A 14,472-nucleotide genomic window follows, 5' to 3' on the forward strand; every position below is an offset into this window, starting at 1 on the left:
CAGAGGGACCCGTGGCTCGTGTGGATGTGTGTGGTGTTTGCCGAAAGGCCCCGTTTGTATGGTTTTTGGGTCCGGTTTTCCTTATAAACTGGACCAACTCTTTTTCTCCTGATCAATGAATTTGGTAGATCTACTACCAACATTCAAAAAAAAAGTGAAGGAGAAGGAGGAGCACGGTAGGAAAAAGTGGTGGGAAAGGTGAACCAGTGACTCAGAGCGCAAGTATTTTGAAAAAGGGTTTAAAATGTTGCTCCCTCCGCTCCAGATTAATTGTTGCTATTTTAGTACAACTTTAGGGTACTGGATAGCTGGACGTCAATTAAATGGAACAGAGGTAGTACGATGCTATCCCTGGCTTTCTGATTGAGGCTGTTCAATCAGATATGCCCCCGCTTTATGAATAAACTGCCACATGGCGGAAGCTTCAAAAAGAAAAGAAAAAGAGTCTACACTTACGCCACAATTAAGCGAGTAAACAAAAAGCATATAACATATAATGATATACGTATAATTGCCCGCACGTTGCAACTGAGATATAAATATTCCACTGGTTTAACACCAATTGTCTCAAATATATATGTTTGGAATCCTCATGCACATCAAGAAGCATTGTCTACTTTTTCTACCTTAAAATCATCACTCTTTTTCGTCTTCTTCTTTCTCTACCTATCATCTTCATCTTCCCAATCCATGCTCACCAGCGTTATGAATGGTACATCTGGCTCAAAATCCGCCAACCCTCCGCAAAAACAAAGGTATGTCGGGACAAGAGCCAAATCAACATGTATTACTGCACCAAAATATGCATCAGATCAACATTCCTGTAGAAAAGTTTCTCGGTGCATAGCTACTACTCCCTCTGTCTCAAACTTAGTATAATTTTGTACAAAGTTAAGACATTTATTTTGGGACGGAGGGAGTATAAATGTAAAAAGTTTAGACCTTTGAAAAATAAGTGCGCATGTGGTGTGCTTGCAGATACTTTGATATGTCTAAATTAGTCAACATGACGCTAAAATCTATTGTGCTCCAGGTGTAGCAAAATTAAATTTAGATGGATGGATGAATGAATAGAAGCAAGGAGGTTAATTACAAGGTGGTATTGGCCGATTAGCTGAAGGAGTGCTTGAGAGCCTCTGCGGTGGTCTTGTTGACGAGTGACATGGCAGGGTAGCCTTCTTCATCCTTCACCCTTGTGCTGTACTCCATGTCCTTGATCCCGTGCTGCATATGTATGTATACATCCATCAACCACATTTTTTAGAGGAGGATGACCCCCGGCCTCTGCATCTAGGCGATGCATGCATCCATCAACCACATGGTAAGTGCTAGGTAAACAATATTGAAAGGAAGCCATCTATGCTGAACTCTGACCCAACTCTGAACTCTGCATCTTCTATGCCCGTCACCTCGGCACACGAATGATCAAGCAGATGAATGAATTTCCCAGTAGAAAACAGCAACATTTACTAATCCTTCTTCCTTGGGAAAAAATAATAAAAACAATAAAAAAGCAGATGAACAGCAATGAATTTGTGCTCCGAAACTCTGTTAACGCCGTTCATGATCTGTTTCTGGACATTGCTGTTTAACAAAGTCATACATGATACATCCTGGTCAAAATTTGAGGTAAATGCCAGGATGCACGCCAGAAGATTAATCCAGTCCACGCACGCGATGTTTGACATTTTTGTTGCACTTTCCTTTTTCTCAAATAGACAGGGACCTCTTGGGTGTTTGCTTACTGAACCAACAGCACCTCTTCTTTTTGAAATAGACTGACACATTGGGTCTTTGCTTGCTGAACCAGCGCCCACTTAATTTTCAGCGCAAATGGCCGTGCAGCTCACGCCGCCCTTACCTCGTCTAGTTCTAGTCACTCAGCCAAATGTCCAAAGACAAGCATCAGACGGGAATAAACCATACAGGTACGAAGGGGTGACCTGCCATGCTTTATTTGATCAAATACCACTTTGGACTTCGGTCAAAACATGAAGGCATTCATCTTCGGACTTGAGGCAAACACTGATGCATCACCGTTTAGCCAGGGAAGAGCCTCTGGATTTCTTCCACTTGCGCCGAGGTCAAACATTCGCCTCACAAATTAAACATGCCAGATCACAGAAAAGAGTTTCAAACAAGACAAATCCAAGGTTTTGACTCTCTTTTCTAGAATACTGAAAAAATGTTTTCTAGAATACCAAGGTTTTGACTCTGATTGGACCTCGGATTTGGTTCACCGTGCCAACTATGCCAGGAAATCAATAATAAGTATTTCTATATCAAAGAAACAGATACTGACAGGGGCCTTGCCGATGGCGATCTTTTCCATTGACTATGACTATTCCAAGTCTTCCTCCCTTCGATACTTGAAGGCTTAGTAGTATCTTGAAATATGTGGAGGATATGAACTCACATACTGTGTTATATTGTCTTGGTGAGATTGCAGAAATCCAAGCACCATTTTGGCCATGACAACGCCCCGTAGCATGATCTTGAGCCTTTCCTTCATAGTAGCCTCTGCAGGCCTTGCCATCCAAGGCAGAACCTGCAGTTGCCTGCAATTTAACTACCCCAGCTTCGACATGACCAACAAGAATGATTTCAGCTTCAGCCCAGGTTCAGCAATTGCAAATGGTTCCCTGAGAATCGTGCCGAACACCGGAAACTCGAGCCACCAGTCGGGAAGGGTGGTATACGTAAAGGAAACCCTCAAGCTGTGGAACAGGAAGCGAACTGTGCTCACATCTTTCAGGACGCAGTTCACGCTCAACATCCTCCCGGGAGAAGGTATGGCTTTCATACTCACAAATAGCCTGTCGTTGCCCAGGAACAGCGGCGGCCAGTGGCTCGGCATATGCAACAACCAGACAGATGGCGCGCCAACGAACCAAATAGTAGCCGTGGAATTCGACACGAGAAAGAGCTACCATGACGACCTCGACGGCAACCATGTCGGGCTCGACTTGAACAGCATCAAATCTGTTTATCCGTACCCGCTCAGCAATCTTTCGATCATCCTGTCAAGCGGCTCGGATGTCTTGGTTAGTATCATCTACAACAGCACATCAAATGCTTTTGTATTATCTGTAAGCCAGCGCAACACAAGTGGCAGTGGGGGGCATAATTGGCGAGAGAGCTGGCCGGTTGATCTATCACGGTACCTACTGGACGAAATATATCTGGGATTTGCAGGTTCCACGGGTGATTACACCCAACTGAACCAGATAAAATCGTGGAACTTCACCACGATAGACGACATACTCGTCGCTGAAAGAACAAGACATGGGAAGTGGGTGTTTTTGGTTCTCATTGCCTTGGTTTTGCTCATTACATGTTCATCGTTTCTTGTGTTGTTGGTGCGGAGAAGGGTGACACAGCGGAGAAGGCTAGCCTACCGCACGCTCGAGAAAATGATCGACGCACATGGCCCGGTTAGATTTAAGCTCAAGGAGTTGAAGCACGCGACCGCCAACTTCAGCCCTCACCGTAAGCTCGGTAGAGGTGGCGGCGGCACTGTTTACCTTGGATACCTGAATGGGATCAACAGAGAGGTGGCTGTGAAGCGGGTCTCACTCTCAAGCCGAGGAGAGAAGGAGTTCGTGGCGGAGGTGAACACGATCAGCAAGCTCTCCCACCGCAACCTTGTCAAGCTGATCGGCTGGTGCCACGAGGGAGGCGAACTACTCCTCGCCTACGACTACTTCCCCATGGGCAGCCTGGACAAGCTATTGTTCGCCAATGCCACGACGACCACGTACTCGTCATCGGCGCTCACATGGGAGCGGCGATACAGGATAATCTGTGGTGTGGCATCTGCACTCGACTACCTTCACCACGGGAGCAGCAAGAGGATCCTCCACAGGGACGTCAAGCCCAGCAATGTGATGCTCGACGAGGCATACAACGCGCGGCTGGGCGACTTCGGCCTCGCCCGTGCCATCCAGCTCGACGGAGCGACACACCACTCGACGCAGGCGGTTGCTGGCACACGGGGCTACATGGCGCACGAGAGCTTCTTCACCGGTCGTGCCAGCCTCGACACGGACGTGTACGCCTTCGGCGTCTTTGCCATGGAGGTTGTCAGCGGGAAGAGCCCAAGCAGGTCCATGCTATATGACACACAAGAAATACACATTGTGGATTGGGTCTGGAGGCATTACAGCCTGGGGAAAGTCATGGAAACAGCCGACGCGGTGCTTGGAGGAGTGTATGACGAGATGCAGGCGGATTCTGTGGTGCGGCTGGCCTTGGCTTGCTGCCACCCGAACCCGAGGGATCGACCGTCCATGCGGACGGCGGTGCAGGTGCTAATCGGTGGAGCGCCTGCCCCGACTCCCCCATTTGAGAGGCCTGCCTTTGTTTGGCCACTGTCAGGCATGCAGCAGGAGATGGAGCTGCCGCAGGTTGGTGTGCTCTTCACGGGAGGACAGCTCATCACCTCCACTTCCCTCACAGGAAGGTGAGTATCTCAAAGGCTGGTGCACTTGTACCGCCGAGTGTCTCAGTTCAGGGTCTAGGAATTCAGGGGTCAATGTTCGAAATAAAAAACGGAGAGGGGGTCTTCTGGGCCTAGGCCCAGCAACTCCGCCTAAATGTACTTTTATTATGTCAGATTCATGCTAGTTTATACAGGGTCAGCAGTCTGGTTAGTTGATATGTGATGCAGTCATGCAGAGTGTTATTGAACACTAAACTCTTACCTCTCTGTATGTCTCGACCAAGACTTAGGATCAATGCCATGAGTGAAGTCTCATAGGTGGTGATCTAAAGTGTTACCCTATGGAACCTCATCGCAGACGGCTCGGACCAGTCATCATAGACTATTTTGGCGTTGTCTGTCATATGAACATTTGGATCGCACGGCTGTCTAAAGCCGTCTGTGATGAGTAATCAAAATAAATAATGATGATGATCGGCAGGGCGCTGAGACTGGCGGCGCTGAGACTGGCCTCACCGACTCACTCTTATGCCAGAAACAGACCACCAACCATCAGGAATGGCGAAGCCGCTAGTCTCACGCACCCCTACCCTTAGCCGTGCACACTGTACACCACTACTGGCCAGGTCGTCGTCCTAGCTCTGCTTCTACATTTCAGTTGGCCCAAAACACTAAGGTGTAAACCACGAAAGCGCTTTTGTTCTTTTCGCAAAACAAAAGTGATTTTATTCGTTTTGTCTTCTCTTCTTTTTCTTGGTACACTTTAAAATTACTAGCAAACATGCCTGACGAAAAGAAAACATCACACGGCCCTAACCCAATAAGCATGACCAACCCACCTGTGCTGCCGTTTATCCTCCTTCCCGTCCTTTGTGTGTGTGCGCGCGCGCATGTGCGTGTTCTGTAATGGCAATGAATGACAACACATTAAGAACTAAAGTGGTAATGAAAAGCCTATTATCAGCAATATCCTCACGATATGAAGAAGTTGAAAAGCTGGTGAAAACAAATAAATAATGAGGCAATTCTGAACTACATTACCAGAAATTCGACATGATTCAGTGCAACCACATTGAAAAGAAACATTACTATGGAATTAGGCTAGCTATGCAACCACATTGAGAAAAAAAAAACTATGCTTATAAAAAACAGTTTCATCCATGAAGCATGAATGTGCTCTCTGCTTGCAGAAGTTCATGGAGTAAATATATAGATATAGATAGATCAGGCCAGAAAAGGTGAGGTACCCGGCTCTATTCTTGTACAATATTTTTGGTGTTTTTGCTTGCTGTTTCTTTCCCAGACAACCAAGCTGACATTCTAATGGATATTTTTCCATGTTCTTAATGCAAAGACAGTAACAAAAAGATTAATTCCACATGCACACGAAAGGTGCATATTTTACACCATTATTAGGAACAGGTACTAGGAGCACAACTATTTTTATTTCTTTAGCACTCTGAAATCTGAACCAAAATTCAGACTGCACAGAGCTATGATGAGATTCAGAAAAGATCTATGTTATGTTCTCTTGGTAATCATCAACTTACAACACTAGATGGTCATAACTTTGAACTCGGAATCGAACTTCTAATTTTGGCAAATGCCAAGCAAACACATCGGAGAAGTTCAACCAACTTTTTGGTTTGAACAAACAAAATATCATGTACAGATTTTGACCCATGCAAACTAACATGAGAGAAGCTGAACCAACTTTCCGGGCAGAACAAAAAAATATTTAAAAAATAGGCTAGCTATGTTCATCACCTTCACTCTACTACATGCTCTGAACTCTAAAGAATTTTTTTTCCTGCTCAGTAGGAAATATCTTGCTACAAATTTTGGCACAAACCTTTACTTAAGTGGCCTACTCTATACGTTAGACATGCTAGCAATTATGCCCCATGATCACATCAAATGCCAGCAACAAGTAACAATGTTCATCGGCCAAGCAAAAAACTATACATGAATGCTTCACCGAGTAGTTGGGGATTTGAGAGCTTACCCATCGGGGAGAGGAACCAACTAACTTGAAGTCTTCTGGGCCGCCCCTGATGCCATGGTCGACGGCGTGCCTCCCTCCATCTCGTGGGAGTGATTCATTCCACTGCGGGGGTGGCGACTGGAGCTGCTGACGGAGGAGGGGAGTCCGTAGGTGCAGACCGCATCGGGGAGGGTAGACCGGCGAAGGACGCCACGGAGGGGAGGACGAAGATGCGCGACGACTCGGCGAAGCCGGATGAGGGAACCGCGGAGGGGAACCCGGGGATGGCAGATGCGTGGCTGTGGACGGCGATGCGGGGGCCGTTGGTCAAGGTGGCGGCGGCGATTGGATGTGCGTGGCGTGCTTCGCGTTTGGTAATTGTCACGCACCTGAAAAAATTGCGCCCGCGTTGATTAGGAAAGTTTTAATGTTTTCTCAATGAAATTTTTTGATCTATTCATTTTTTTCAGAAAATTTCTGATTTATTCATCTTCAATCATGGCAATACAACGAATACCAGAAATAATAGAAATTACATCCAGATCTGTAGACCACCTACGACGACTACCGACACTGAAGCGAGCCGAAGACGCGCCGCCGTTTTCGCCCCTCCATCGACGGAGTCGGGCACAATTTGTTGTAATAGACAGTTGGGAAGTTGTCGTGCTAAGGACCCGTAGGACCTGCGTAACAGAACAGCAACTGCCGCAGATTAAAAATAAGGTAGATCAGAAAGATCCAATCCGAAGACATAAACGTAGACGAATGAGATCCGAGCAAATCCGCCAAAGTAGATCCGCCGGTGTCGAAGTAATGGGCCACAGGTAGCCTCACCCGAGTCCCTGAACATATCAAAACTTTGGGTCGGCTTCGCCCCGCAACACCCCAAGCTGAAGCTCCGCCCTCCCGGGGCCGGCTAGCCCAAAGACCGACCCCCAGGCCAACCACCTACAGACAGCACCACGGGCGGCCGGCTCCAGTCAGCCGGCCTCTAGAGAGGACGACATCGAGCAGACGGCCACCTCGCGCCCTCAGAGTTTGTGCCCCCATCAAGAGGACGAGATGGGGCGTGGCTACAGTGAAGCCCTCACCCCCGAATCTTAGGCTTGGCGTGGCCACAGTGCCCCGTACAGGCGGAGATCTCCGCACGACGTGACACTGTTGCCACTTCCCCCTAACGTCATTTTGGACAGGCGGAGCCCTTTTCCCCACGACGACCTGTCGGTACGTCTTGCAGAATGCGGGCCCTACTGGGCAGTGACACCTCGGAAGACGGTGTACGCCGAACCAGTCGGACCATGGGCAGGCCGGCTTCCAGCAGGCGACCGTCCCTTCCCTCGAAGCAAGTGCATCATTAACCTGATGAGACCAGGTGTGGCTACAGTGATCTCCCGCCAGGCGGCGGGACTGTAGCCACACTGGGTTGACCTAGCCCGCGTCATTAGCAGCACGGCTACAATGAGCAGCCACCAACCAGACCCGCCAGCGGCGGGAGCGGCCTGTCGGCTCCGTACCAGACCGGTCGGCAGGGCCCACCAGGCGGCGGGCCCCAGCAGTCGGCGGAGAAGCCGGAGGCCGGAGACACTGACATCCGGGCCCAGCACCCGGCCAGATTACTATTGTACCCCTGGGGGTAGGCCTATATAAACCCCCTAGGGCACCCATGCAAAGGGTTCCCACCCCATTAGATCTAGCCACTTCCCTAGAGCAGGAGAGAGCTAGCCCTGCCTTCTCCTGCCTCTAGCATACAGCTCAAGGAGCACCTTTGTATCACTTGCGCCATAGTGATATGCGGAGACCCGGCAGAGCAGGACTAGGGGTGTTATCTCCTAGGAGAGCCCCAAACCTGGGTAAAGTACGCCGGCATTCGTGTCTATGCCTCATCCCACTTTCAGGCACCGGGGACGTTCTACTCGCTCCCATCATGATAAGCCATCCTTTGGCATATGTCGCACCCAACCCCCGACATTTGGCGCCCACCGTGGGGCGAGGTGCACCGTCTCCCGGAGATCTGCTCCGGATGGGAACCTTGTTCCTTCCTGGCGAGCGAAGCCAGCCCAGCACGCCCGATGGCGTCAGCCTCGACGCCCTGCATGGCGTGGAGATCGCCTGCGCGGCGAGCTGCCTCGCCGACCTTGTTGACGAGGTTCACCTCTCCGACGAGCCGGCCTCCGACGCGGGGCACCGGCTGCCCCGAGAACCGTCTCGTCAGCCTCCTCGACCAGCTTCACGTCACTAGCGAGCCGGCTATGGACCTGGAGTCTGTTGGCTCCACCGACCCGATGATCGTCGACTCCGACACAGCGTCGCTTGACGCGTTCCCCACCAACGTGGTGGTCTACGACGAGCCGCCTCCTCGCGAGCACAGCGGCAGGAGCACCGTCACGGAGGTGCTCGTCATCAATAGTGGCGAGCGCTCGGCCGGAGACGCTCGAGACCCACTCGATGCGGCGCTGCGAGACCTGACGGCGCCCATCCCAGAAAAACGCAGATGCTGAGACGCTGGAAGCATGCCGCGTATAGCTCCTCGAGAGCGCTGGCCGACTGGCCAGCATGCGACGCCTCTCGGACGCCTATCGGCGCGAGATGGACCGGGCCGTTGGCGGCACGCCGGCTCCTGAGGGGCCTAGCCGCATTGGCTCTATCCGGCAGCGTGGCGCGACCATCGCCAGCATGTTCGGGGCAGAACGCCCCGTCTACGCCACGCCTGCAGAGAACATCGGGGCTGCCCAGACGGTGACGGATGAGCTGGATAAGTACGAGGGCGACGAGCATCGCCACATGACGGAGCGGGTCCAGCAGCTCCTGGATGCGGCCACCGCGCAGCATGAAGCCAGCTGCCGCGCTGAAGTACCCGCCTCGCAGAACGAAGAACCGCCCCTTCGCCAGGACCACGGCGCGACATCCCAGAAACCGACTGGCGGCGCCCGCGGAAGACGAGGCAACGAGCCGGCTGCCAGCCGTAGCCGGACTCGCCTTTCCATCGAGCATGACGAAGACGGCCGCCCTCGAGCGGTGGAGCACCGAGGCGACCCTCCGCCTCCTCCGCCTCGCGGAGCAAGGCATCCCACTCTGCCGCCTGTCACGCACCCGACACTCGGCGACCGCCTTGGCCGCCGAGAGGGAGTCGAAGAGAATGACGCCCGCCATCGGATCGACCACCTCAACCGATCCCTGGTGCTAGAAGAAGAAGACGCGCTGGGCCCGCCTTGTTTTGGCCCACGAATCCGAGATGAGCCCTTTCCCAAAGGATTCACCCTCCCGCGAGATACGCCCAAGTACACCGGCTCCGTGAAGCCGGAGGACTGGCTGGTCGACTACTCGACAGCTGTCAGCATAGCGAATGGTAATAGGCGCGTTGCCGTGAAGTATGTCCCGCTCATGCTTCAAGGCACAGCCCGGACATGGCTTAACAGCATGAAGCCCCGCAGCATCAACAGCTGGGTTGATTTCATCGAGGCTTTCATCCGCAACTTCACCAGCACGTACAAGCGGCCTCCCAAGCCCCGACAGCTCTCCTTGTGCGTCCAAGGGCCCAGCGAATCGACTCGCGACTACCTCACGCACTGGGCCGAGCTACACAACTCCTGCGAGAGCGTGCACGAGGTGCAGGCAATCGAGTACTTCACCGCCGGGTGCCGAGAGGGCACCCTCCTCAAGCATCGACTCCTCTGCGATGAACCTGCTACGCTCGACGAGCTGCTGATCATCGCCGACAAGCACGCCATGGCCGACTCCTCCATGAAGGCGGAAATCCTAGTCGATGCGTCCGGCAAGGTGGCACCTCAGGCCCCTCAGACTCCGGCTGGTGAGACCAGTCGGCGACAGCATTCAAGCGACAACAAGCGGAAGGCCCCTCAGCCGGCTTCCGCTAGCCGGCAGGTGGCAACAGTCGAGGACCAGCAGCCGGAGGGGCAGCCGGCACCCAAGCGTCAGAAGGGCGGCAAGCCCAATTGGTTGCCCGCCTTCTCTTATGAGCAGACCCTAGATGCACCTTGCAAGTTCCATAGTGGTGCAAAGCCGTCCAACCACACTACTCGGAAGTGTCATTGGCTCACCAGAATCGCCAAGGGAGATGGACTCCTGCCTCCTCCGCCTGCCGGACCGCCGCCTCCTCAGCCCCAGCAGCCGGCGGCCCGGCCAGTCGGCGCCATACAAGACGAGTATCCAGAGGAACACGAAGCTTATGTTGTGTTCACCAGCGTGGCCGTTGACAGACGCAGCAGATGGCAGCAATAGCAAGAAGTACAAGCAGTGGCCTCAAACACTCCAGAATTCATGCATTGGTCTGAGAAGCCTATCAGTTGGAGCAGGGCCGACCACCCGGAAGTGATGCCTTCCCCAGGTTCATACGCCCTGGTCCTAGATGCTACCTTTGCAACGGAGAGGCCGGCAGCGCGTTTCTCCAGAGTCTTGATAGATGGCGGCAGCAACATCAATATCCTGTACCATGACACAATGGAGAAGTTGGGAATCAAGCAGAAGCAGCTCCTTACCAGTCGGACTGTATTCCATGGCATAGTCCCTGGCCTTTCCTGCTCACCAATCGGCAAGACCCAAAATGATGTTCTCTTCGGAGACAAGAATCATTTCCGCCGTGAGCCAGTTTGGTTTGAAGTGGTGGACCTTGAAAGCCCCTACCATGCACTGCTTGGCCGACCTGCCCTGGCCAAATTCATGGCAGTTCCCCACTATGCTTACCTCAAGATGAAGATGCCGAGTACCAAGGGGATCCTGACTGTAGTCAGAGACTACAAGAAGTCGACCGCCTGCCCCGCGGATAGCAGGCGGCTGGCCGAGTCCCTCGTCATCGCAGCTGAGAAGCGGCTCCTAGACCGGGTGGTGGCGTTGGTAGGCAAGAAGCCAAAAATGTCACCCATCCCCAAGGAGTCGAAAGTCGAGGGCTCGTTCAAGCCGGCCAAGGAAACAAAGAAGATACCCTTGGACCCGGAGCATCCGAAGAGGCATGCTGTCATAGGTGCAAACCTTGACAGCAAATAGGAAAGCGAGCTCGTCGATTTCCTCCTTGAGAATCGGGACATCTTCGCATGGTCTCCCAAAGACATGCCGGGTGTTCCGACGGATTTTGCCAAGCACAAGTTACATGTCCGACCTGACGCCAAGCCCGTTAGGCAGCCCTTGCGCCGCCTATCAGAAGAGAAGAGAAGAGTTGTCGGAGAAGAGATAGCCCGGCTTCTAGCAGCCGGATTCATCATGGAAGTGTTCTTTCTAGAGTGGCTGGCCACCCCAGTCCTAGTGTTGAAGAAGAATAAGCAGTGGCGCATGTGTATTGACTATACTAGCCTCAACAAAGCTTGCCCCAAAGATCCCTTTGCCCTACCAAGAATTGACCAAGTGATAGACTCCACAGCCGGATGCGAGCTGTTGAGTTTCTTGGATGCATACTCAGGGTACCATCAGATAAAGCTGAACCTGGCCGACAGGCTGAGGACCGCCTTCATCACACCATTCGGAGCCTTCTGCTACCCGACCATGACGTTCGGCTTGCGAAACGCCTGCGCCACGTTTCAGCATTGCATGCAGAAGTGTCTCCTCAAGCAACTCGGCAGGAATGCCCATGTCTATGTGGACGATGTGGTGGTGAGGACGGAGAAGCATGGCACGCTCCTAGAAGACCTTAAGGAAACCTTTGAGAACTTGCGCCGATTCCAGATCAAGCTCAACCCGGAGAAATGTGTCTTTGGAGTACCAGCCGGCCAACTTCTCGGCTTTCTGGTCTCAGAGCGCGACATAGAATGCAACCCTGTGAAGATCAAGGCCATTGAGAAGATGGAGGTGCCCACCCGACTGCTGGACGTACAGAAATTCACCGGCTGCCTGGCATCGATCAGCCGTTTCATCAGTCGGCTGGGCGAGAAGGCTCTTCACCTGTACCAGCTCATGAAGAAGACCACTTTTTTCGAGTGGAACGACAAGGCGGACGAAGCTTTTCTCCAGCTCAAGAAGATGTTGACAACCCCACCTATCTTGGCGGCTCCGACTGAGAAAGAGCCCATGCTCCTCTACATCACCGCTACCAGTCGGGTTGTCAGCACACTTATTGTGGTAGAGCGCAAAGAGGAGGGCAGAGCATTGCCGGTCCAGAGACCAGTATATTACTTGAGCGAAGTACTGTCCACCTCCAAGCAAAACTACCCACATTATCAGAAGATGTGCTATGGTGTGCACTTTGCCGCCAAGAAGCTGAAGCCTTACTTTCAAGAGCACCCAATAACTGTCGTCTGCACGGCTCCCCTTGCTGAGATCATTGGAAACCGAGATGCTTCTGGCCGAGTGGCCAAGTGGTCTATTGATCTGGCCCCTTACACCATCTACTACCAGCCTCGCTCCGCCATCAAGTCACAAGTGCTGGCCGACTTCCTCGTCGACTGGGCCGAGACCCAGTACTTACCACCAGCGCCAGACTCCACCCATTGGCGAATGCATTTTGATGGTTCCAAAATGCGCACTGGTCTGGGAGCCGGCATCGTCCTCACCTCTCCCAAAGGCGACAAGCTCAAATATGTGCTGCAAGTCCATTTTGCCGCCTCCAACAACGTAGCAGAATACGAGGCACTCATACATGGACTCTGGCTTGCCAAGGAACTCGACATTCGCCGGATCCTGTGCTATGGTGACTCCGACTTGGTGGTCCAACAGTCGTCAGGCGACTGGGACGCCAAGGACGCGAATATGGCAAGCTACCGCTTCCTCGTACAGCAGCTCAGTGGATACTTTGACGGGTGCGAGTTCCTCCATGTGCCAAGAAATGATAATGAGCAAGCATATGCCTTGGCACGGATCGGCTCCATCCGACAGGCGATAACAGCCGGCGTCGCCTTGCAGCGCCTCCTCAAGCCGTCTATCAAGCCATCTCCAGAGTCCGACTCCATCTTCGTATCGGCCCCTCCTGAAGCAGTCGGATCCGACTTGAGGATACCAGAAGCCGGTGCGGGGACTTTGGCAGGTGGCCCGGGGACTGCAGCCGTCGCAACCGGCCTGGGGATTCCAGACCCCGGCCCGGGGACTGCTGCAGTCGGCCCGGGGACTTCTTCAATACAGCAGGTGTCAGCTGACTCCAACCCGCCGCCTCCCAGCCCAACCGCCCTTGTACAAGTTGTTGTCGTGGCAGTCGGAGAGAGAGCAGCACCATCATGGGATCAACCCATCCTCAACTTCCTGGTGAACAAAGAGCTGCCAGCCGACAAGACCCTGGCCTGACAAGTGCAACAGCGGGCAGCATCATACACCATAGTCAACAAAGAGTTGGTTCAGCGTAGTGTCACTGGTGTGTACCAGCGCTGCGTGGAGCCAGACCAGGGCCAAGCAATTCTCAGAGATATTCACCAAGGCGAATGTGGTCACCACGCGGCCTCAAGGGCAGTTGTTGCCAAAGCTTTCCGCCATGGTTTTTTCTTGCCGGCTGCTCTAGAAGAGGCCAAAGAATTGGTCCAGAAGTGCCAGGGGGGTCAGAGATTCCGCTCCAAGCCACACTTGCCAGCTTCTGCACTCAAAACTATTCTCATTGCTTGGCCCTTTGCTATTTGGGGTTTGGATATGGTGGGACCATTCAAGACGGCCCGTGGTGGCATGACTCATCTGCTTGTCGCTGTGGACAAGTTCACCAAGTGGATAGAGGCAAAGCCAATCAAGAAGCTGAATGGGCCGACTGTCGTCACTTTCATCGCCGACATCACCACTCGGTACGGCATACCACACAACATCATCACCGACAGCGGCACAAACTTTGCCACAGGAGCCTTGGCTCGTTTCTGCGCGACTCAGGGCATCCAACTGGACTTAGCGTCCGTTGCCCATCCGCAGTCAAACGGCCAGGTTGAGCGAGCAAACGGCCTCATCTTGTCCGGCATCAAGCCCCGACTGGTCAAGCCTCTAGAGCATTCGGCCGGCTGCTGGCTCGATGAGCTGTCGGCCGTCCTCTGGAGCCTGCACACAACTCCGAACAAGCCGACCGGCTTCACGCCCTTCTTATCATCTACGGTGCTGAAGCCGTCATCCCGACGGACATAGAGTTCGACTCCCCGCG

General features: G+C 52.9%; 1 long non-coding RNA gene across 2 annotated transcripts; it reads right to left on the bottom strand.

The window, feature by feature from the left end:
- Nucleotides 1–481: 481 nt before the first annotated feature.
- On the bottom strand, nucleotides 482–6,768 carry LOC123069496 (uncharacterized). 2 transcript variants are annotated; one of them, XR_006432595.1, is made up of 4 exons: nucleotides 6,447–6,768; nucleotides 5,281–5,342; nucleotides 1,094–1,224; nucleotides 482–790 (listed from the first exon to the last, which is right to left on the bottom strand). It is a non-coding gene; the product is annotated as an uncharacterized lncRNA (long non-coding RNA). The 2 variants fall into 2 exon arrangements; XR_006432594.1 differs by having other exon boundaries at nucleotides 1,094–5,342.
- Nucleotides 6,769–14,472: the final 7,704 nt, after the last annotated feature.

Source organism: Triticum aestivum, chromosome 3B (assembly GCF_018294505.1).
Source record: "Triticum aestivum cultivar Chinese Spring chromosome 3B, IWGSC CS RefSeq v2.1, whole genome shotgun sequence".
Taxonomy (NCBI): Eukaryota; Viridiplantae; Streptophyta; class Magnoliopsida; order Poales; family Poaceae; genus Triticum; species Triticum aestivum.